The 18,773-nt window shown below is 42.2% G+C and overlaps 1 protein-coding gene and 1 long non-coding RNA gene across 3 annotated transcripts in view; one reads left to right on the top strand and one right to left on the bottom strand.

Moving 5' to 3' along the window:
* Positions 1-18,773, bottom strand: part of CD247 (CD247 molecule) — a 47,359-nt gene that overhangs the window by 15,874 nt on the left and 12,712 nt on the right. The window lies entirely within an intron of this gene.
* Positions 11,575-17,347, top strand: LOC143840665 (uncharacterized). Of its 2 annotated transcripts, XR_013232295.1 has the most exons (4): positions 11,575-11,714; positions 12,531-12,675; positions 14,595-14,722; positions 16,836-17,347. It is a non-coding gene; the product is annotated as an uncharacterized LOC143840665 (long non-coding RNA). The 2 variants fall into 2 exon arrangements; XR_013232294.1 differs by lacking the exon at positions 16,836-17,347 and having other exon boundaries at positions 14,595-15,118.

The raw sequence follows: 18,773 nt of genomic DNA, 5'->3' as shown, positions 1-18,773 counted from the left end.
TTTTACAAATGACATTTACAAAAATTTATACATTTTTCCAGACTAAAATACAACTGCTACATAACAACCCCCCAAAAAGTATAGGCAATATAGTGTGTGTTGAATTTGTAGTAGACCTAACACCAGGAAAGAGGTGTGTGTTTGCATGTGTGTGAGAGAGGGCACTAGGGATGTAGCCTGGGAGCCAGGTGGGTGGCAGCCCAAAAAGTGTGGGAACCATTGGGTTAAAATAAGCTATGGGTGTTTTCAGGAACTACTCGGGCTCCTTTGAGAGACTGCAAAAATATCAGCATTTACAGCAATGATCAAAACCATGACAAACAGCAATAATGCAAGTTCTTAAGCGTTCAGTCCTATGAATGTAGCAAGTTCAGCTCATGTTAATAGAGTGTACTTCTTTGTAATTGGCTCTGATGTGGCACATTGCATAAAGCTGATTGGCTACATTCAGCTAGCAAGTCACAGGATGTGAATATTTAAATTTGGGTTAGTGTCCACCAGAAAGGAGATGAGGCATGCCAAACCAGGAAGTAGGATTGCCAGGTGCAAACTGGCAATTAGGGAAAGATGGGTGAGGCAAGGGCAATCATTGCATCCTCAGTGCAATGATGCCACTTCCAATGTGACCCAGAAGTGACAGCATCATGCCGGGACTGATGCTCTAGAATTCAGAATTCACCCCACACTGTTTCAACAAACTCTAGAACTTCGCAGGGAATGATGATGTCCCAAGGTTGCACCAGAAGCAACATCATCCCACCAGGGATGCCTTTCTTCCCTCCCACCCATTTCACTTGCACATTTCCTCCTGCCACCCAGGTGAGCAGTGCTGGGCAATGGGAGCTGTGTCACGGGAAGACCCCTGTCCTCAGTGGGAAACTGAGGAGGGAGACAGCACAGAGGTAGAAGGTTGCACACACACCCTTCCCTGTTATATTCATTCCCCTGGTGATGAAGAGTGCTCAGTATCATTTCGCTATATCACTTCCCTTCTCACGCAGAGAATCAGTGTGGCCAGAACACAGGTAACCACAGTGCAGCAAATTGTGAACCAAAAGCAGTTTCTGCTTGGGGGTCTGATAGCAGCAGCAGCTGCAGTTTCTCATAAACTGGCCTGCCCAGTAATGGGCCACCTTCCATGAGGTTAGCATCACCATTTAGACTTCTAGGTACTTTGAACAAAAGACACTATTAAAGACTTACAAAATTAAAACCCTTCACCAGTTAAATCCTTCACTCCAGGGTCTCTCGTTTAATAATCTGTTCAAAACACTTTGCAGCTATCCAGCTAAGTATTTACACACTTTGAGTATGAACAGGATCAAATTTTGTTTAATGTAAAAAGTCAACTCTTCAGCTCTGAGTACAGAAGCACTCAAGTGGCATGCTTTTCTTACAAGGACAGTACAAAACTTACCCCTTTTTTCTGGCAAAAAGGTAGACATTTGAGGTAAAACTGAAATATATGCACTGTTTACCTTACTGTTGAAACAAAATTTCTTTTATGGATTGAACAATGTTAAATGTATCATTTATAACTTCATTAACCACAGAAAATTGTCTTATTGTCTTGCAGGTTGGGCATTATGAGCTCAGGAAGGACTCAGTTATTTTCTTTCAAAACAGGTCATAGCTTTACTAACAATTTAAACTCAGAAAGTGTTGGCCAGGCAAGGGGGGGGGGAGGTGTGAGTCTGCATGACAAGGTCAGCTGACCATTCATAACCTTTGCTCTAAGGGCCCCCTGGATAGTCCGCACTGTTTTCCTGCCAACCCCAGGGAGATGTACCATCCGAGGTGCCACTGGAGGCATAAACCCCAGGCCATCTGTCCCTGTGAACCACTTTGCCTTCCCCAGCCAGGGTCAGCCTGATTCACATCTTGCCACTGTAATGGGGCCCTTATGCAGTAGAGTCAGGTACCCCTTAACTGACTCCCTCCACCAAAGCAGGCTCCTCCCCTGCCCCATTCCGCCACCAGAACAGGACCCTCCGGCCCCAACACTTCTCACAACCCCCAGCCGTTCTGTTAAAGTGGCCCATATTGCCTGGAGTCAAATGTCTAAACCCCAAACATCTAAACCCCATCCAGCCTGTAATAGGCCTCAACATTCTTGCAATGTCAAAATGATTAATGAGTCACCCACCAAATGCTGCAGCCCACTGGGCCACAACCACATTAAGTTTGCATTAATTTACTGGCAGTCCTAAATTGTGATCTTAAATTAGCTTTGCTGGGCGCATCCAGATTGGCTCGCTGGAGTGGCAGAAGTGCAGGCCGGACCACAGGTTCCTGTCCCGGACAGTGCCGCCCAGATGGCTCTTTCTCAAATATTAGAGGGACCTGTGGTAAGGATAGTCCCTGAAGTAGCTCTTCGAAAACGAGATATCCACCTAGGGACTCGCTATGTTTGCTTAGATTACTACACTTTGAGGGAAATACACTGTTTGCCATCATGTCTTCTCTTGGACCTTGACTCCTGCTAGATTTCCTAATGTGCCTGCAGTCTGAAAGAAGTTAGATTTTCAAGGCAAGAGGCATTCGGAGGTGGCTTGCTATTGCCTGCTGCCATTATCATGCCCTTAGTATTCCCTGGAAGCCTCCCAAGGTGGTCCCTGCTTAGCTTCTGAGCTCTAATGAGATTGGGCTAGCCTTAGCCTCTTTTTATAAGAGAGTCTGGATATAAATCTGTCAAACTAATCACTATTGGCAGCAGTTACATTTTCACACATGCAGCACCAAAACCAGAGTGATGTTTTGATTGACCCAAGAGCTGAACTGCATACCACATTGATATCATTCTTATCACTAAGTAGATTATAATTCAGTGACTTGCAGTCTCTATTGACAGATTTGAGAAAAGTTTATATAAGAAAGTGCTTTCTGCCTGGTATGTGATTACTGGTGGTTGTTTCACACAAACAAATCATTGCTTGATTCTGTTTTCTTTGTGTTGATAAAGAGGAAAAAAGAAAAAGCCAGTAACTTCTGTGTGGGAGCAGACATAGGTGAACTGGATATGATATCTAAACAGTCACACTCTCATCTTTCCATTTTACACAAACGCTGTCCACTGTGACACCTCAAGCTAGTCACAACGGTTTCCTCAAAGGCAGATGTTTATCTAAACCCCATCTTCTTCTGCAGACACGTTTTGACACTTTAATAGAAAGACTTGCATGAACAAGTAGAAAACAGTAAAGAATTACAACCTCCAAGTTTAAAAAAGAAAGCCCCAGAATAATCCTAAAAATAAGCCAATGTTTAAAACAAGAAAAGGTGCATTAGTGTCAGATATGCATGCATTATAGTTGGGTTTTTATAGCCTCATAAGAGATAAAAGAACGACAATTTCCATGTGCAGTTTGTACACATTCAGATTCCCACTGTGCCATGAAGCTTGGTAGAGTACCTCAGGCCAATGACTGTCTCTCAGGCTATCCTTATTCAGGGTTGTTGTGAGTATAAAACACAAAAGGGAGAACCACATATACTGCCCTGAATTCTTTGGAGGAAGGATGGGATACAAATATACTAGATAGATATAACCAGCCCTTAACACATAGGTACAGAACAGGTTCTACTTTCATATGGTTCAGTGGTTAGGAGCACAATTTAATTCCCCGCTCCCCCTCATACAGACAGCTGGGGCTGACCTTGGACTTGCCACAGCACTGATAAAGCTGTTCTGGCCAAGCAGTAATATCAGGGCTTTCTCAGCCTCACCCACCTCACAGGATGTCTGTTGTGGGGAGAGGAAAGGGAAGGTGACTGTAAGCCGCTTTGAGACTTCTTCTGATAGAGAAAAGCGGCATATAAGAACCAACTCTTCTTTTTCTTCTACATCACTGGAATCCATGTGTACTACATAAGCTGGGTCCATTTTACTCACCTAGGGGAAAATCCTATGCAGGTACGCAGCTCCAGGTAGAATGGGATGCCATATTATTTCCTTTTGCTTATTACAATATTAATACCCAATCTTTCCTTTTGGGATCATGTATACTCATGTGCATGAGACAGACGGAAGTGGATCTCAGAGCAGCATGCTGCTTTCTCACACACTATATAATGCACTTTCAATCCAATTTCAATGTACGTTGCAATTAGATTTTACAGAGTGAAATGGCAAAATCCACTTGCAAAAGGTTCACTGAAGCAGATTGAAACTGCATTATTTAGCCTATGCGCAAGTCTGTAGTTTTCTGCTTCCTTTTGTGACAATAAAATGTGTGGAGTTCAGGAATTAGCAGTATTAACACTGTGGAACACCCGCTTATTAAGAACCAATCCTCACAGCTTTATCTTGTAGTAGCCAACATGTAAGCAGCTAGAGATCCTAGCAACAGGCTTTACTTAAGGCTTGAGGCAAGAGCCAGGCCTTAGTGGCAAGGCTAGGGATGCCACCTGTCAGCCTGATTCAGGTGTGCCTGGAACGCCTGAAGCTAGGAGTAGCTGTTTATAGAATTTTCTACAACAGTCTTGTAAGTTTCTGTTATAACTTATATTTGATTTTTTAGGAACTCCATGTCCTTCTTTTTAAACTGAATTTGTTTAATTTTACAGAGGTTGGCTGTAATGGTATTTAGGTTAAAAACCAAATATACCAAGCAGATTTTTCTTTTTATAATACAGAGATTTATATTCATGCTAAGTAATCACAATGATTAATATTTGCAATGTTTTGCTGTTCTTTAGATTCTCTGTTAAGGGATTGTTCTTCTATATTGAGGTTTCCAGTTGAAAACAATTTGAGAATGGATTCATGTCATTTGTTAAGTATATTCTTGTTATACAGTTATTGATTGTTTTGAACTATCTTTCATTATACTTTTGTATATTTTTAAGAATGTGATGTCCCTTGATAAAGCTACACAGCAAAACACATTTGATGTGGCATATTGGGGTCCCAGTGCCTTATTGCTTGTTACATGTCTGTTTTTGGCAGACAATCTCCTGACCACTTTGTTCTCATTCATGTGCAAATGATTCATAGGTAGTTTGGAAAGACATCTCAAGCCCTATGAGGGCTGAGGGACCTGGGAATGTTCAGCCTGGAGAGGAGGCACTAAAAGGTACTCCATGATTGCTCTCTTTATTTGAAATGTTGTCACTTGGAGAAGGTCAATGAGAAGTAGGATGTACAGGACAGGACCCAACAGAAATGGGTTTAAATCATATATAGAATGGTAGTGGCTAAATATCAGGAAAAAATTTCACAGAGTAGTTCAGGAATGGAAAAGGCTGCCTAAGGAGGTGGTGAGCTCCCCCTCACTGAAGGTCTTTAAGCAGCAGCTGGATGCTTAAGGCTGATCCTGCGTAGAGCAGTGGGTTGGACTAGAGGGCCTGTATGGCCCCTTGCAACTCAGTGATTCAGTGATTCTATTTTCCTCATTACTCATTTTTATTGTGTACCCAGTAAAGAGTGTAGTTTGCTAACCCAAGTCATCTCCAGTCAACAGGTATAAGCTCTCCCAATGTGGTCAATGATCTCATATTTATACACAGGACCCATTCAAGTTTGAAACAGCAAGCAAAACTCAAGGCTTTGCCCTCCTTTTGCTGGTGCAGAAGCCACCCTCAGACCCTGCCCCTCCCCCTTTACCACAGCAGGAAGATACATTAAAGCCACAGCGCAGGGGAAGTCACATCATATCACCTTTGAAATTGCTCTTAGCTGTGCTAAGGACTCCTAAATGGTTTCCTCCGGCAGGATCCACATCAAGTCCTCCCCTTGTATGCTGGATTGAAAGCAGAGTGCGTCACCACCAGCATAAAAGCCACTTCCTCAACACAGAACAACCTCTGCTGGCAACTGATGTGCCTCTTGCTCCTAGACTTACTGAAGCACTTTCATGGGAGAGGACCTGAACAGGCAATTAAGACAGAAGAGTGAAAGGGGTGGAGGGAGAAGGAGAAGTTAGGGACAGAAGTATTACAGAAGTAGCAAAAAGCAGGAGAAGAAACTGAGATGGGTGATCATGGCTACCTCACTTCCTATTACAGCACATAACAATGATTCTCTAGCAAGGAAGAAAATAACAAAGATTGCAGCTTACTGCGGGGGAAACCTGACTGTGCTCCTATAGCCTTTTCTCCTCATACCAAGCTTATTCCTGTGAGGAACAAGCACCTGCTGAGTACCATATGTGACTTTTCTTTGTTCAGGTTGAGAAACAGGAATAGTCCAATTCACAGAGCACTGCTTTGTGACAAGCAAACTGGTGATGATGGAGAGGGAGGTCTTTGAATAGGTGATGAGGCCCCAGTGTGGATTCATTATGTACCTTTACAGAGAGCACTTTTGACATCGAGAACAAGTATTCTCTGTGAATACATAATTTTGAACTTGATGAGGTAGGATTCTCTATTTGTACTTTACATTTGGAATATCTTTATTATACATGTAAAACATGTAGCTTTTGATATTAATGTATACATTGTATGTTTATGTTATCTAGGAGTGAGTCACTGAGGAAAGTTGGAAACAGAGGTAAAAATTCGGAACCCCATTTTGGCTTGACTCCAAATTTACCTCATTAAGGACTTGGACATGACACTTTGATTTAATAATTTCTTTATTAGTACACCTTTCACCAATCCAAGTCTTCATTATTCTTCCACCTTTGCCAGGTGAATCTAAACACCTGAGAACCTACCCACGATGATTCATGCAACGTTCACTTTTAGATTAGACTACTGTAATTCACTCTATGCAGGCCTATCCCTGACCTTGATGCGGAAACTGCAGCAGGTACAAAGTGCAGCTGTGCAGTTCACACTAGGACACCACAGAGGACACATATTCAACTAGTCCTCCAGAAGCTGCATTGGTTGCCAGTTCATATAATCATACAATCATAGAGTTGGAAGAGATCTTCAGGGTAATCTATACATACCCCCTGCACAATGCAGGAACTCACAACTACCTGCCTACCCACAGTGACCCCACGTTCATGCCCAAATGATCCCCCCACACAGACCAAAAATCTCCAGAATCCAACCTGGCCTGGAGGAAATTCACCTACCATCCCACAGTGGCAATTAGCAATTCCCTAGGTGTGCAAGGAAGGGCCACAAGAGACAAACACTGGCTTGTCCCTTCATTCCTTCCTGCCCACCCCCTCACAATCTACCTAAATTCATAAAATCATCATTTCTGTCGGACAACTATTTAGCTTCTGCTTAAAATTTTCCAAAAAAGGAGAACTCACCCACCTCCCAAGGCCTATTCCACTGAGGAACAGCTCTAACTGCCAGGAACTTCTCCTGGATGTTTAGCCAAAAATTCTTTTGAATTAATTTCAACCCATTGGTTCTATTCCGACCCTCTGGGGCAACAAAGAACAACTCTGCTCCATCTTCTCTATGACAGCCTTTTAAGTATTTGAAGATAGTTATCATATCACCTCTTAGTCATCTTATTTCCAGGCTAAACAGACCAAGCTCCTTCAACCTTTCTTCATATGACGATCTCCAAAGCCCTCACCACCTTTGTAGTCCTTCTTTGAACATGCTTCAGTTGTAGTGCCCAAAACTGAACACAGTACCCCAAATGAGGTCTAACCAGAGCGGAGTAACATCACCTCACATGATCTGGACACTAGACTTGCCTTGCAGGGGGATATTGACCACCTAATGAGGATACTGACAACCATAATTTTGGCATAAAATATTTGGCCACAGCCTTTATTCAACATTGAGCGTGGCAAGCATGGGAAGAGAATCATGCCATCTTGTGGTTACCCTACCACAAGGAAGCCCACCACAGCCTGCCCCTCAACGGGTTGCCTTGGCTATCCAGCCCCAAAACCTAAACATAATGGCAGGCTGAAACGGGGGAGGCACCATGGAGTTACCCCTCTGGGCACCAGCCTCTGTTGGGTTCTCCTGCCCCCCAGGAATTGCTAGCCTTCAATCAGGCTCTGCATCCACACAGCCCTTTAAGGGGCCCCCCAAATCTAGGGGAGGACAGTGCACAAGCTCGGCCTCCCCAAAATTGATCCTTCCCATGCTCCACTTCCGCAGGCTGTGACAATTAATCAATAATATAACCCAACATCTAACAAAAAGTCAAACAATTCATAAACAGGGAGGGAGGGAGGGTTTTGCGTCTTCGGGCGTGTCTAGCATCCTTTTTCCCTCAAAAAGTAAAATGAAATAAAATTGCTGGGCTTTCCTGACATCGCGAGGCGGTTGGGCCAGGAAAAAGGCTCCTTCCACCAAGCAATGCGTCTTCGGGCACTCTGAAGGGGGGAAAGAGGCCAAAGAATATCAGGCCATCCGTTTAACTGACGCCCAGTTCGGCCACACCCCCTGTTGCCATGCCAACACACACACTGCTCAGAGGATGCCAGGGCTGGGCAATCTCTCCAACCAGCCAGGTCCCTGTCGGCGTTCCTCCCCCGCAGCAGCAATGGCCCCCTTAGATAAGTCTTGGCGGCTTTTTCTTTTAATACAGCCCAAAATCTCATTTGCCTTTTTAGCTACCAAGTCACACAACTGACTCATGTTCAGTGTATGGTCTACTAAGACCCCCAAGACCTTTTCACATGTACTACTGTCAAGACAAGTAGATGTATCGCACGCCTCTTAATCTTGTCTTTTGTTTTATATTTTAACAGTTTTATTAGTTTCATTGCTTTTATGGCTCATTTTATCCATGTAAAATAGTCAACGGCTTCTAAATGTTGGCTTTTATGGTGAAGAAGTTTTAAGTTTTATTGCTGATGCATTGTTAACCTTTTAATGTATTACCTTCCCTTTACAAACTGCTATTGTATAGTAGTGCTTCAAAAATTTTGGTCTAAATGACCATAAATAAATAAAGTAAATAAGTCAAGACAAGTCTCCCCCATCCTATATTGGTGTATTTGGTTTTTCCTACCTAAATGCAGAACTTTACATGTGTCACTATTGAACTTCATTTTATTCAGTTTAGACCAGTTCTCGAGCCTATCAAGATCATCCTGTATCCTGATTCTGTCTTCTGCTATGTTTGCTACCCCTCCCAGTTTAGTATCATCTGAAAAATTAATAAGCACCCCCTCTATTCCTTCATCCAAATCATTTAGGGATATGTTGAATAACACAGGGCCCAGGACAGATCCCTGAGATACTCCACTCGTCACTCCTCTACAAGAAGACAATGAACCATTTACAAGCCCCCTTTGGGTGCAATCTGTCAACCAGTTCTTGATCCACCTAACAGTAATAAGATCCATGCTTCATTTTACCAACTTGCTAATAATAATATCATGTGGAACCTTATCAAAAGCCTTACTGAAACCAAGGTAAGAAATGTCCACAGCATTCCCAAGATCTAGCAAGTTAGTAACTTTCACCCCCCAAAAAAAGAGATAGTTAGTCTGACATGATTTGTTATTGAGAAAGCCATGCTGACTTTAAGTAATTACAGCCATCCACTCTAGCTTCTCCAGGACCAACTGTTTGACAATTTGTTCTTAAATTTTGCCTGCTATAGACATCAAGCTGATAGGTCAGTAGTTACATGAATCCTCCTTTTTCCCCTTCTTGAAGATGGGGACAACATTTGCCTGCCTCAAGTCTTCTTGCACTTCACCTGTTCTCCAAGAATTGTCAAAAATAATGGATAGAGGCTCAGAAATTACATCTGCAAGTCCTTCTAATACCCTTGAATGTAATTCATCAGGCCCAGAAGATTTGGTTTCATTTAAAGAAACTAGGTGACAGGACCAATATATGAAGGGAACTGACTTTATATCATCTAAGACAATAATAGAATATATTCTTATAATAGACTATACTCTCATATGTATCAACAATTACTCTGCTAAGAAAGATGGTAATAATTTCTAGATCAGGATCAATATGTGATGGGAACTGAATATGTATGCCAATATGTATGTTAAAAGAGGATGGCAAACTATATTTCAAATGTATTAACAAGACAGCAGCAGTAACTCTTAGGTCAGGGCCAATTTATGAAGGCGACTGACCTTATATCACTTAAGATAATAATAGAATATATTCTTATAACAGATCATACTCTCATATGTATTAACAATCATTTTGCTAAGAAAGATGGTGAAAACTTCTAGATTAGGATTAATATGTGATGGGAACTGAATATGTATGTTAAAAGAGGATGGCAAACCATATCAGCTGGTCGCTTTTTTCTCTTTACTTTCTGTAAATGCTTTATATAATAATAAATAATAAAATTATATTTAAAAAAAAGAAACTAGGTGTTTATGGACAAACGATACAGTGATCCTAGGCCACAACTCCCATTCCTTATCACTTGAAATTATTTGCCAGGTTGTGCACGATTCCCTCGCAAGAGAAGACTGAAGAGAAATAGGAATTGAGCAATTCAGCCCTCTCTTCATTACCTGTTATATAGTCACTTTCTGGTCCCCACAATGGTCCTATCATGTCCCTAATATTTTTCTTACTTTGAATATAACTAAAGAATGCCTTTTTGTTGGTTTTAGCATTTCTTGCTACCCTAAGCTCATACTGAGCTTTAGCTTTTCTAACACTCTCCCCGAAAGAATTGGTTATTTGTTTATATTCCTCCTTGGTTATAAAGTCCTCCTTCCATTTCCTAAATGAGTCTTTTTTATTATTAAATTATTTTGAAAGTTGTTTATGGAACCATCCTGGTTTCTCTAGGTTCCTCCTAGTTTTCCTTCTCAAGGGAGTTGTCTGTGATTGTGCCTTCAGTATTTCACTTTTGAGAAACTGCCAACCTTCTTCAACTTCCATCTCCTTATGTTTTTCTGGCCATGGGATTCTACCCAACCTAACTTTACATTTGTCAAAATTTTCTCTCCTGATGGTGACCCTGTATGTGTGACTACATACAACTTTTCCCTTCCCCAACATCATAAAGTCCAAAATCACATGGTCACTACTACCAAGCACACCCACAATTTTACCTCGTCAACCAGTTGAATTCCAGATCAAATTCAAGGGGTTGGTTTTAACCTTTAAAGCCTTGTGTGGTTTCAGCCCTGTGTATCTATGGGACTGCCTGTCCCAATATTCACCCAGATAACAGATCTATAAATGCAAATATGCTGGCAGTCCCTGGCTCTAAAGAAGTGCAAGTGGTCCCAGCTTGTTGGAATATCCTGCAGGCAGAGATGTGGGCCCTGACAGTACTATCAAAGGTAAGGTGACCAGATTTTAACATCGGTAAAGCGGGACACCATTGACTGGGTGGGTTCTTGATTAAAAATTTGGTCAATATTGAGCAACAAAAAGTTTCATAGAATGCATAGAATGCAAAAAATAGTATTGTAATATATATATTTTAATTTTAACATAAATACAATTTGCCAGGTACCCCCAGATGTCCCTCCAAAAGTGGGACAATCTGGTCACCTTAATCAAAGGTCCACATGGCTTGCAAAATGGCACTGTTCATCAGGCATATGGCTGAGGCCAGGATACACAGACAAATTTCAAACACACACCCAAACACCCCACTCCGCCCAGATATACTGAGATAAAGTATTGGGGTTGAGTTTTTACTATTGTTTATTATTACAGTTTTATATTCTGATTTTAACAGTTGCAGAAAAATATGTTGTACTCAACTCCAAGACTGGATGCAAAGTTGGGTGGTTACTAAATTGAATAATAAATATACCAAGGCCAAATGCTGTGTGCAAAACAGGAGTTCAACAAGTTCATGAAACTTCCAGCCAAGATGACTGAATAAGGTAAATTACTCCTCTTCATTTTAATCTCTGGTTTTGGTCCTGTGCTGGTTAGTAGTTGTTTCCAAGGAGCTCATTGGGACTCACTTCTCAATAAAAATGAAGCCCATGAAACTATAGGCAGCAACATTTCTACACTGATGGCACTTTCCTACACAATAACAAGAAGCCTATATGTCGTCTGGAAACCTCTCTCACACTCACACCCCTCCGTATCTTAAATTGAGACATTAGAAGCCACTTGCAGTTTTTAACAACTCTCCTTAGCACACCACAGCAATTATTAGAAAATGTGTCTTTTGTTACTATATTGCCTCCATTCTCTAGCCGGAAAGCCCTTATCTGTCAAAACCTAATTTTCAACAATGCTTCCAATTTACTAATCTTAATTACTGTTTTGTTGAAATTAGACTGTATCTCAAAACTCAGCATCCTGAATTTTGTCTTTGGTTATCTAATAATTTCTGAAATTGGGATAGCCCACAGAGATTTTTATGCTTTCAGTAAGAAAAGTTAGTAGCGAAAACAAATCCATGAGAAAACAACCCACTGATATGATAGCTGTCTGTCTGCAGGGAGTATTTTTATGGGGGGGACCACTGAAACATGTATTTTCCCCATCTATAGTCTCTGATGTAATGCATTCTGTCACTAATTCCAGTATATGTATGGACTCTACCATATAGGTGTGGACAAATTATCCCCTCAGCAGTCAGACTTAAAGGGCTCAGACCAGGTGTCAGTCATATTCAAATAGGGAGCCAAGTTGTGAAGAAGAAAATCAATTTTTCTCCAACATGAAACAATTTTTTCTCCAAGGTGCTGCAACTAATTGCCTGGAAGAATGAGATGCTGCCTGGGATAGCAAACTGGCTCTAATTAACTGATAAGGACCAAGGTCAGGATAACAAGCAGGAGATGACTTCCAGACACTTCCTCTTTGCAAAGCTGCCCTGCAAAAAAGGTGAATAATCTCCCCCCCCCAAAAAAAACCCCATAATAGATTAATTGCTAGGGAAAGAGAAAAGTCTTCAGGTAGTGGAAACCTGCCCCATCGAGGATAGACTATACTGTCTTTGTATTGGCAAGCTTTGTATTCATCTGCCATTATGATGATACTATAAGAGGCATGACTACCTCCAGCATGACTACGCTATTCCCCCCCCCCAGTAGTGGAAGAGTACACAGGTAGTGAAAGAGGCTCCTGCAAGCCAAAGTGCTTTAGAACAGGGGTAGTCAACGTGTAGTCCTCCAGATGTCCATGGACTAAAATTCCCATGAGACCCTGCAAATGCTGGCAGTCCCTGGCTCATGGGAATAGTCCATGGACATCTGAAGGACCACAGGTTGACTACCCCTGCTTTAGAACATTCTCCTCACATCCATCTTCACAATAATCCTGTGAGGGATTCACAATAATCCTCACCCAGGGAGTTTCCACAGCATAAGTGGGGATCTGAACCTGGGCCTCCCAGATGCTAATTTGACACTCTTAATCACTACACCACACTGGTATATGCAACTGCCCTGGAAATTTCCAACAATCCTCTGTGAGGCATGTGCCCAGCACACTGGAGACTGCGCCCCGAGCAGAAATGGAATTTTAACTCCAGAGTAACTCATCCAAACTCCTATGCGATGGCTATACAGTAAAACATATTGAAAGCCAAAAAGGTCAGGAAAGCTGGTCTTCAATGTAATAAACTTAGACTCACCAGAACAGACAACACTATATGTAAGATAAAAGCATTTGAGAACCTGGAGTTTCAGCTTGGCAATACTGAGGGCCATTTCGCACGGCTTCAAAATAGCACAATGGTTGCTAATTGAAAACGCTACTAATTTGCCTTAATGCACGACGTCGCAGACAATCTGCAACACTCCTGAAACCAATCAGCAAAAAGCGCTTCGTTGTAGCGCTTTTAGGGGAATCCAGAAAAGTGGATTCACCCTCTGGATAGCGATACACTCCTGCAACCAATCTGCAACACTAGCGCTAAAGACCTGTGCGTTACCATTGTTGCGGGTTCTTCAAAGTCCCTCCTCCTGAGCCTGTCCTCCAAACTTCCGGCGAAGCGATCGCCATTTTTTTTTCTCCGAGCGAGCGGGGATAAACGCACAAGCGAGCCTCTTTCTCTTTAGAGGCTTCCCTGGCTTCAGTCCTTCACCTTTAGTCACTAAGCACAAACCACATAAAAGCCCGTTTGCTGAAATAAAGTCCCTTTATTTTTTACACATTAATTCAGCCGAAAATCGGGCCCGTGAGAGGGGGGGGGATTTTTTTTTATCACTCGAGGCAGCGTGCCAACGATTATACAATCAAACGACAGCTCACATTAGGCAGCTGGATGGGTCTCTCCGTTGCAACGAATCTACCTAGATTCGTTGCTATGGGTCTGTTTTTTTTAAAAAAAACCTTTCTTAAAGGGAAAGGGGCTGTTTGGGAGCATGCTAACGGCTGCCCATTGGCTGCTTGATGGCCAGGGGCGGGACGAGCTTGGCAATAGCGCTTCCTTTCTAGCGATTTCTGCCGAGACCGGAAGCCTGTGGGAAACGCTACAAAACGCAACTGATTCCACTACAAAGGCAGGTATGCATAACGACGAATTCCACTATTTTAAATGGCGATTTTTCATTCCGCAAACAATTTGCAACAAAGATCCCCGTGCGTAAAGGCCCTGAACTGAGTGATACATTATGTACATACACATGCCTACAGAAAGCGCTCCAGCCTCATATCATGCCCAGTTGAATGTCACATGCCTCCCTGTCCTTGAGCAATATTTGGTTCTGTCTGCACCCTGGAGAGACTGGGGGGGGGGGACTTTCCACGACTAGAGGCAGCTGCTGGTGATAACTGATTATTCTTAAATTATGTGGCAGGTTTTAATCATCAGTCAAAAATCCCAGGAAAGCTAAGGCTGCTACTGATTTAAATGATGTGATCTGACCAATTTGGTACTATGAGTCCCTTCAATTTGCTGCTTTGTTTCGAAAGGAAGAAAATGAAGGTACCTTTGCCAGACTATACTGCCCATAATTCCTCCCCTTAATCTCATCCGTTCCTGCTCTTCTGATCCACTGACTGAGCCTGTTCTCTGCAAGTAGCCTAACCTTTTACAGTTTAATTTATTTCTCCAAACCAACCTTTATTCTCTTTCCCCCTCCTCCATTTTCTCCTCCTCCCTTTCTATGTTTCATCTTCTTTTAAGAGTACAGAAAGGCTTTCCCATTTTGACTCTTTGATAAGCATAAAATTACACCCAGCTGAAAATGGGGCATCAATGAGGAAACCATTATAAGGTCTGGTTTCAAGAGTTGCTCAGAACCTGAGTGCTGTTATGAAGAGGAAGAATAGGGCATGCCTGTGCTTAGCAAAAAACTGGTCTAGAGATCACAGGAGTGCTGCTCTCCTGTCTGCCTGGCAGCACCTGCAGCACCCAGCAGGAGCTAGTTCAATGGTGACTTTCATGCACTTAAAGGAAGTGGATAAAAGTTAATGAAGCCAGTAATGCACATAACAGACAAGGGAGAAATTAGCTTGTCCCCTTTTTCTTCCTTTCAAACCGGAAGACACGGCAGTGCAATATATTCTCTGTAGCTTCAAGTTAGGAGACCCAGCTGAGTAACTGGAACACTGAGCTACAGAAAAAGGAAATACATCAGAAAAAAATTGGGGAGGGAAGACAATGGTATTGAAGCAAAAAAAGAAATGATCTGGTAAAAAATCCAGGTTGCATCTTCTCCCTATGCAGCACTGGGAATTACATCCCACTATCGCCAGACCCACCAGATTTCACTTGAGGCATAATGTACACATAAAGCTTACATAGACAAAGATCAAATATGCCTAGGAACAAAGTTCAGTGGTTTATTTCTCCAGGAACCTGCACAAGGCAATTTATAATGTAGTAAAAACATTGTACAAATTAAAATCCAGCACTAAAGCCCAGCATAAAAACCCAGCCAATAAAAACAAGCCACTGGCAGCTTAAAAGAACAATGACCAGACTCAAAGGCTGCTTGCTATCTTGGCTTGTGGGAGAGATATTAATTGGTGGGTTGGACAATCGGGAAAGAGATTCCTTGATTCCCCAACTGTATATCAATCATATTATTTGGGCATAAGTGTACCTGATTTTATGGCAGGATAGACAACAGGGCCGGTGTAGAGCATGCCCAGTCAACTCTCCTCTCACTCACAGTGGCAGAATGCCAGGGACAGCATCAGGGGTGGCATGGAGAATACCCAGTCAGCTCTCAGCATCAGGAGGGTAGGGAGCATGGCAGGGCTGGTGCAAAGCATGCCTGCTCAGCTCTCCCTCTGCTCTCACCAGCTGGAGACTGGTAGGGTAGCATGGAACATACTCGTCAGCTCTCTCTCCGCTCTCAGTGGCAGAAGGTGTGGGGAGTGACAGGACCAGCATGGAGCATGCCCGCTTGGCTCTCTTTCAGTGGCAGGAAGCCGGGGAGAGTGGCATGGCTAGTGTAAAGCACGCCCGGTCATCTCTATCCCTGTGAGAGTTGTGCAGCTGGGCCAGAGTAGCGTGGAGGGTTCTTGGGTGGCCATCAGCAGTTCCCCAGCTTACCTGGTGCCAGCTCTTCCTCTTCCTTGTATGTACTGGGAAGCAGCACAGAGAAGGAGGAGGAGAACGGGGGTAGGGAAGAGCTTCTGATTAGCCCTCAGTTGGGTGAGTGTCCTCACCCTAGTGGGGGCATGTTGCCCAGCAAGGGCCAATCAGATACCCAGCACATTGTTGGAAGCACCTGATGCTTTTTATGTGCTTCCTGTGTGTAACTCTGCCATATGATAAATATAAATACATGTTTGAAAGGAAACCAAGCAAAATACCTTAAGCAATGTTACAGCTGAAAAGAGTCTTGACAACAGCAGCTTTGATAAAGTTGCATTCTTTAGAAATTCTGTATGCCCATTAAGAACCCTGCACTGTTTAAAAGGTCAACAGCAGAGAGACTCTTAAACCAGTTTTGTAAACTCTGGACAGTCAAAGCTGTTGAGCTTTAAACCTGCTTCCAAAACCAATTTCAAATTCTATTTAAAAGCACATCATGTTGAGCAGTAGCCACGGATAATGGTTGATATCTGCATGATTCTGATTAAAGCTAGTGGACGGAAACTGCATTCAAGAGCCAAGTATGCAGTCCTGCAGCCTGCACCCAATCACACGGCTAAGAAATCAAGAACATTCTATGCTCACAGGATCTAAAGGAAGCAGAACGGAACCAACAGGACATATCCTTTAATAAGCAATTCTTCATGGCAGGAGGAGGAAAGCACACCACTAGGATATTATCATAAGGCTTAATGCTTCACCCACAAGTGCACTTTATCAAATCAAAGGAGCCTGTGAAAATGATGCTTATTCAGAATAACTGAATTACAGCAGTTCATTTCCAGCAGTCTAGGGAAGAGATCTGTTTAGGAAAGAAATTGTGCTGGGAAAGAGATTTTCATCTCTACTGCTCTGCAGCCATTTTGTGTATTGTGCATAATGGTGATAAATAATTCTGTTAGTCTATTGTTAATTTTATTGTGGTATTCAGTACTATAATTCTATCATTACATTTGTTTGGTGTTCCAGAATTCTGTTTTGGTTTTTTTTTTACAAAATATGCTCACAACACACACAAGCAAGTATTTCTATCTCATTCTTTTACAAGTTGCTTGTTTCATTTTTCAGGGTTTTGCCATCCAGCTGTCATCATAGATAGATGGGAAATTCCCTTGCTAGTACAATTTACCCAGAGACATAATAAAATTTTATAGATAAATTGGAAAAAAATCCCAGAAGTGTTCTTTCTAGCTGCACATGGTCTGTGTAGATTCAAACAGGGCTGTCAAGAGGAACTACAAGCCCAAAACAAAGATTCCCTCTAGACCTCCTACACACATTTAAAGAAACACAACATTAAGAAGGGAAGAGAAGGAAGAGAGAAAAAAGGGATATGTTTATTGAGACAAGTGAACTAAAACTATCTGGAATTTTCTTCTTCATTAACTCTCTCTCATCGTGGCAGAACAGACAAAAACTGGGGGAAAGTAGACAGGATCCCAACAATGCTTAACAGAGTAGAGAAGAAAAAGTGTGTCTAGCTATCCAGGTTCTTGTCTCTTCATAAAACTTGAAAACATAGCAAGTGCCTGCTCTCTTCAGGAAAGCACTTATGATTTCAAGTCAAGCAACAGAGTAATCCAAGGAAACAAGTCTTTTTCTTGCTCACAATATTATAAAAGTGTTATAGTACCTCAAACTCACCAAGCCTATATATGTCCAAAAATGCCTTGACCATGTAATGGATGGTCAGCCTTCAGCTTACATGTGAAAAAAGTCACCATAACCAAACAGTCTTCCTGCCTATGTGTGAAAAGGTCAAGGCACAATAACTTTGACACAAAATACAGAAACGGAGAGGATGATAAAGTAAAACGGTATTTTGGAACCTCATACAGATAAACTACATCATTAGATAACACCTGTATCATATGCCTCTTGGAGCAAGTTAATCTGAACATCACAACATAACCAAAATTCCACACATATTTCAGAATGGGATTTAGAACAAGGCCAGGGTCTTGACTGGAACCAGGGCCTTTTTAGTCCTGGCCTATACCAGGCAGAATGAGCTCCCTGAAGAGCTAAGGACCCTGATCGACCCTGGGAGTGGTAGCATAGAAGCCCAAAGTATAAATAAACAAATAAACAAACAATGGTCATTAGCCCCAGGGTTAATGACCCATTAACCCAAAGGTAGTCACAGAATCCCTGAATCCCAAGCCCAATAAAGTTGCCATTTTTCCTGCTTTTTGGAAGGAATTGGTACTGATGGATGTCATGTATACAGAAGAAAGACTCAATTTCTACTGAGAGACTAGTTTCTTTTTTTAAAATGTTAGAAAGGGCATCTAGTGCCACTTGGGAGGAGAAGCAGTGGGGCATATAAAGGGAAGGGGGAAGATGCAGAGCCCAGCAAATGCAGCATGACATGAAAAGATGCAATAACTGAGGCACTGCCTGTTCTAAGAAAACCTTTGATTCCACA

This window comes from Paroedura picta, chromosome 6 (assembly GCF_049243985.1).
Source record: "Paroedura picta isolate Pp20150507F chromosome 6, Ppicta_v3.0, whole genome shotgun sequence".
NCBI classification, from domain to species: domain Eukaryota; kingdom Metazoa; phylum Chordata; class Lepidosauria; order Squamata; family Gekkonidae; genus Paroedura; species Paroedura picta.
This window is presented reverse-complemented; position numbering and strand designations above follow the sequence as displayed.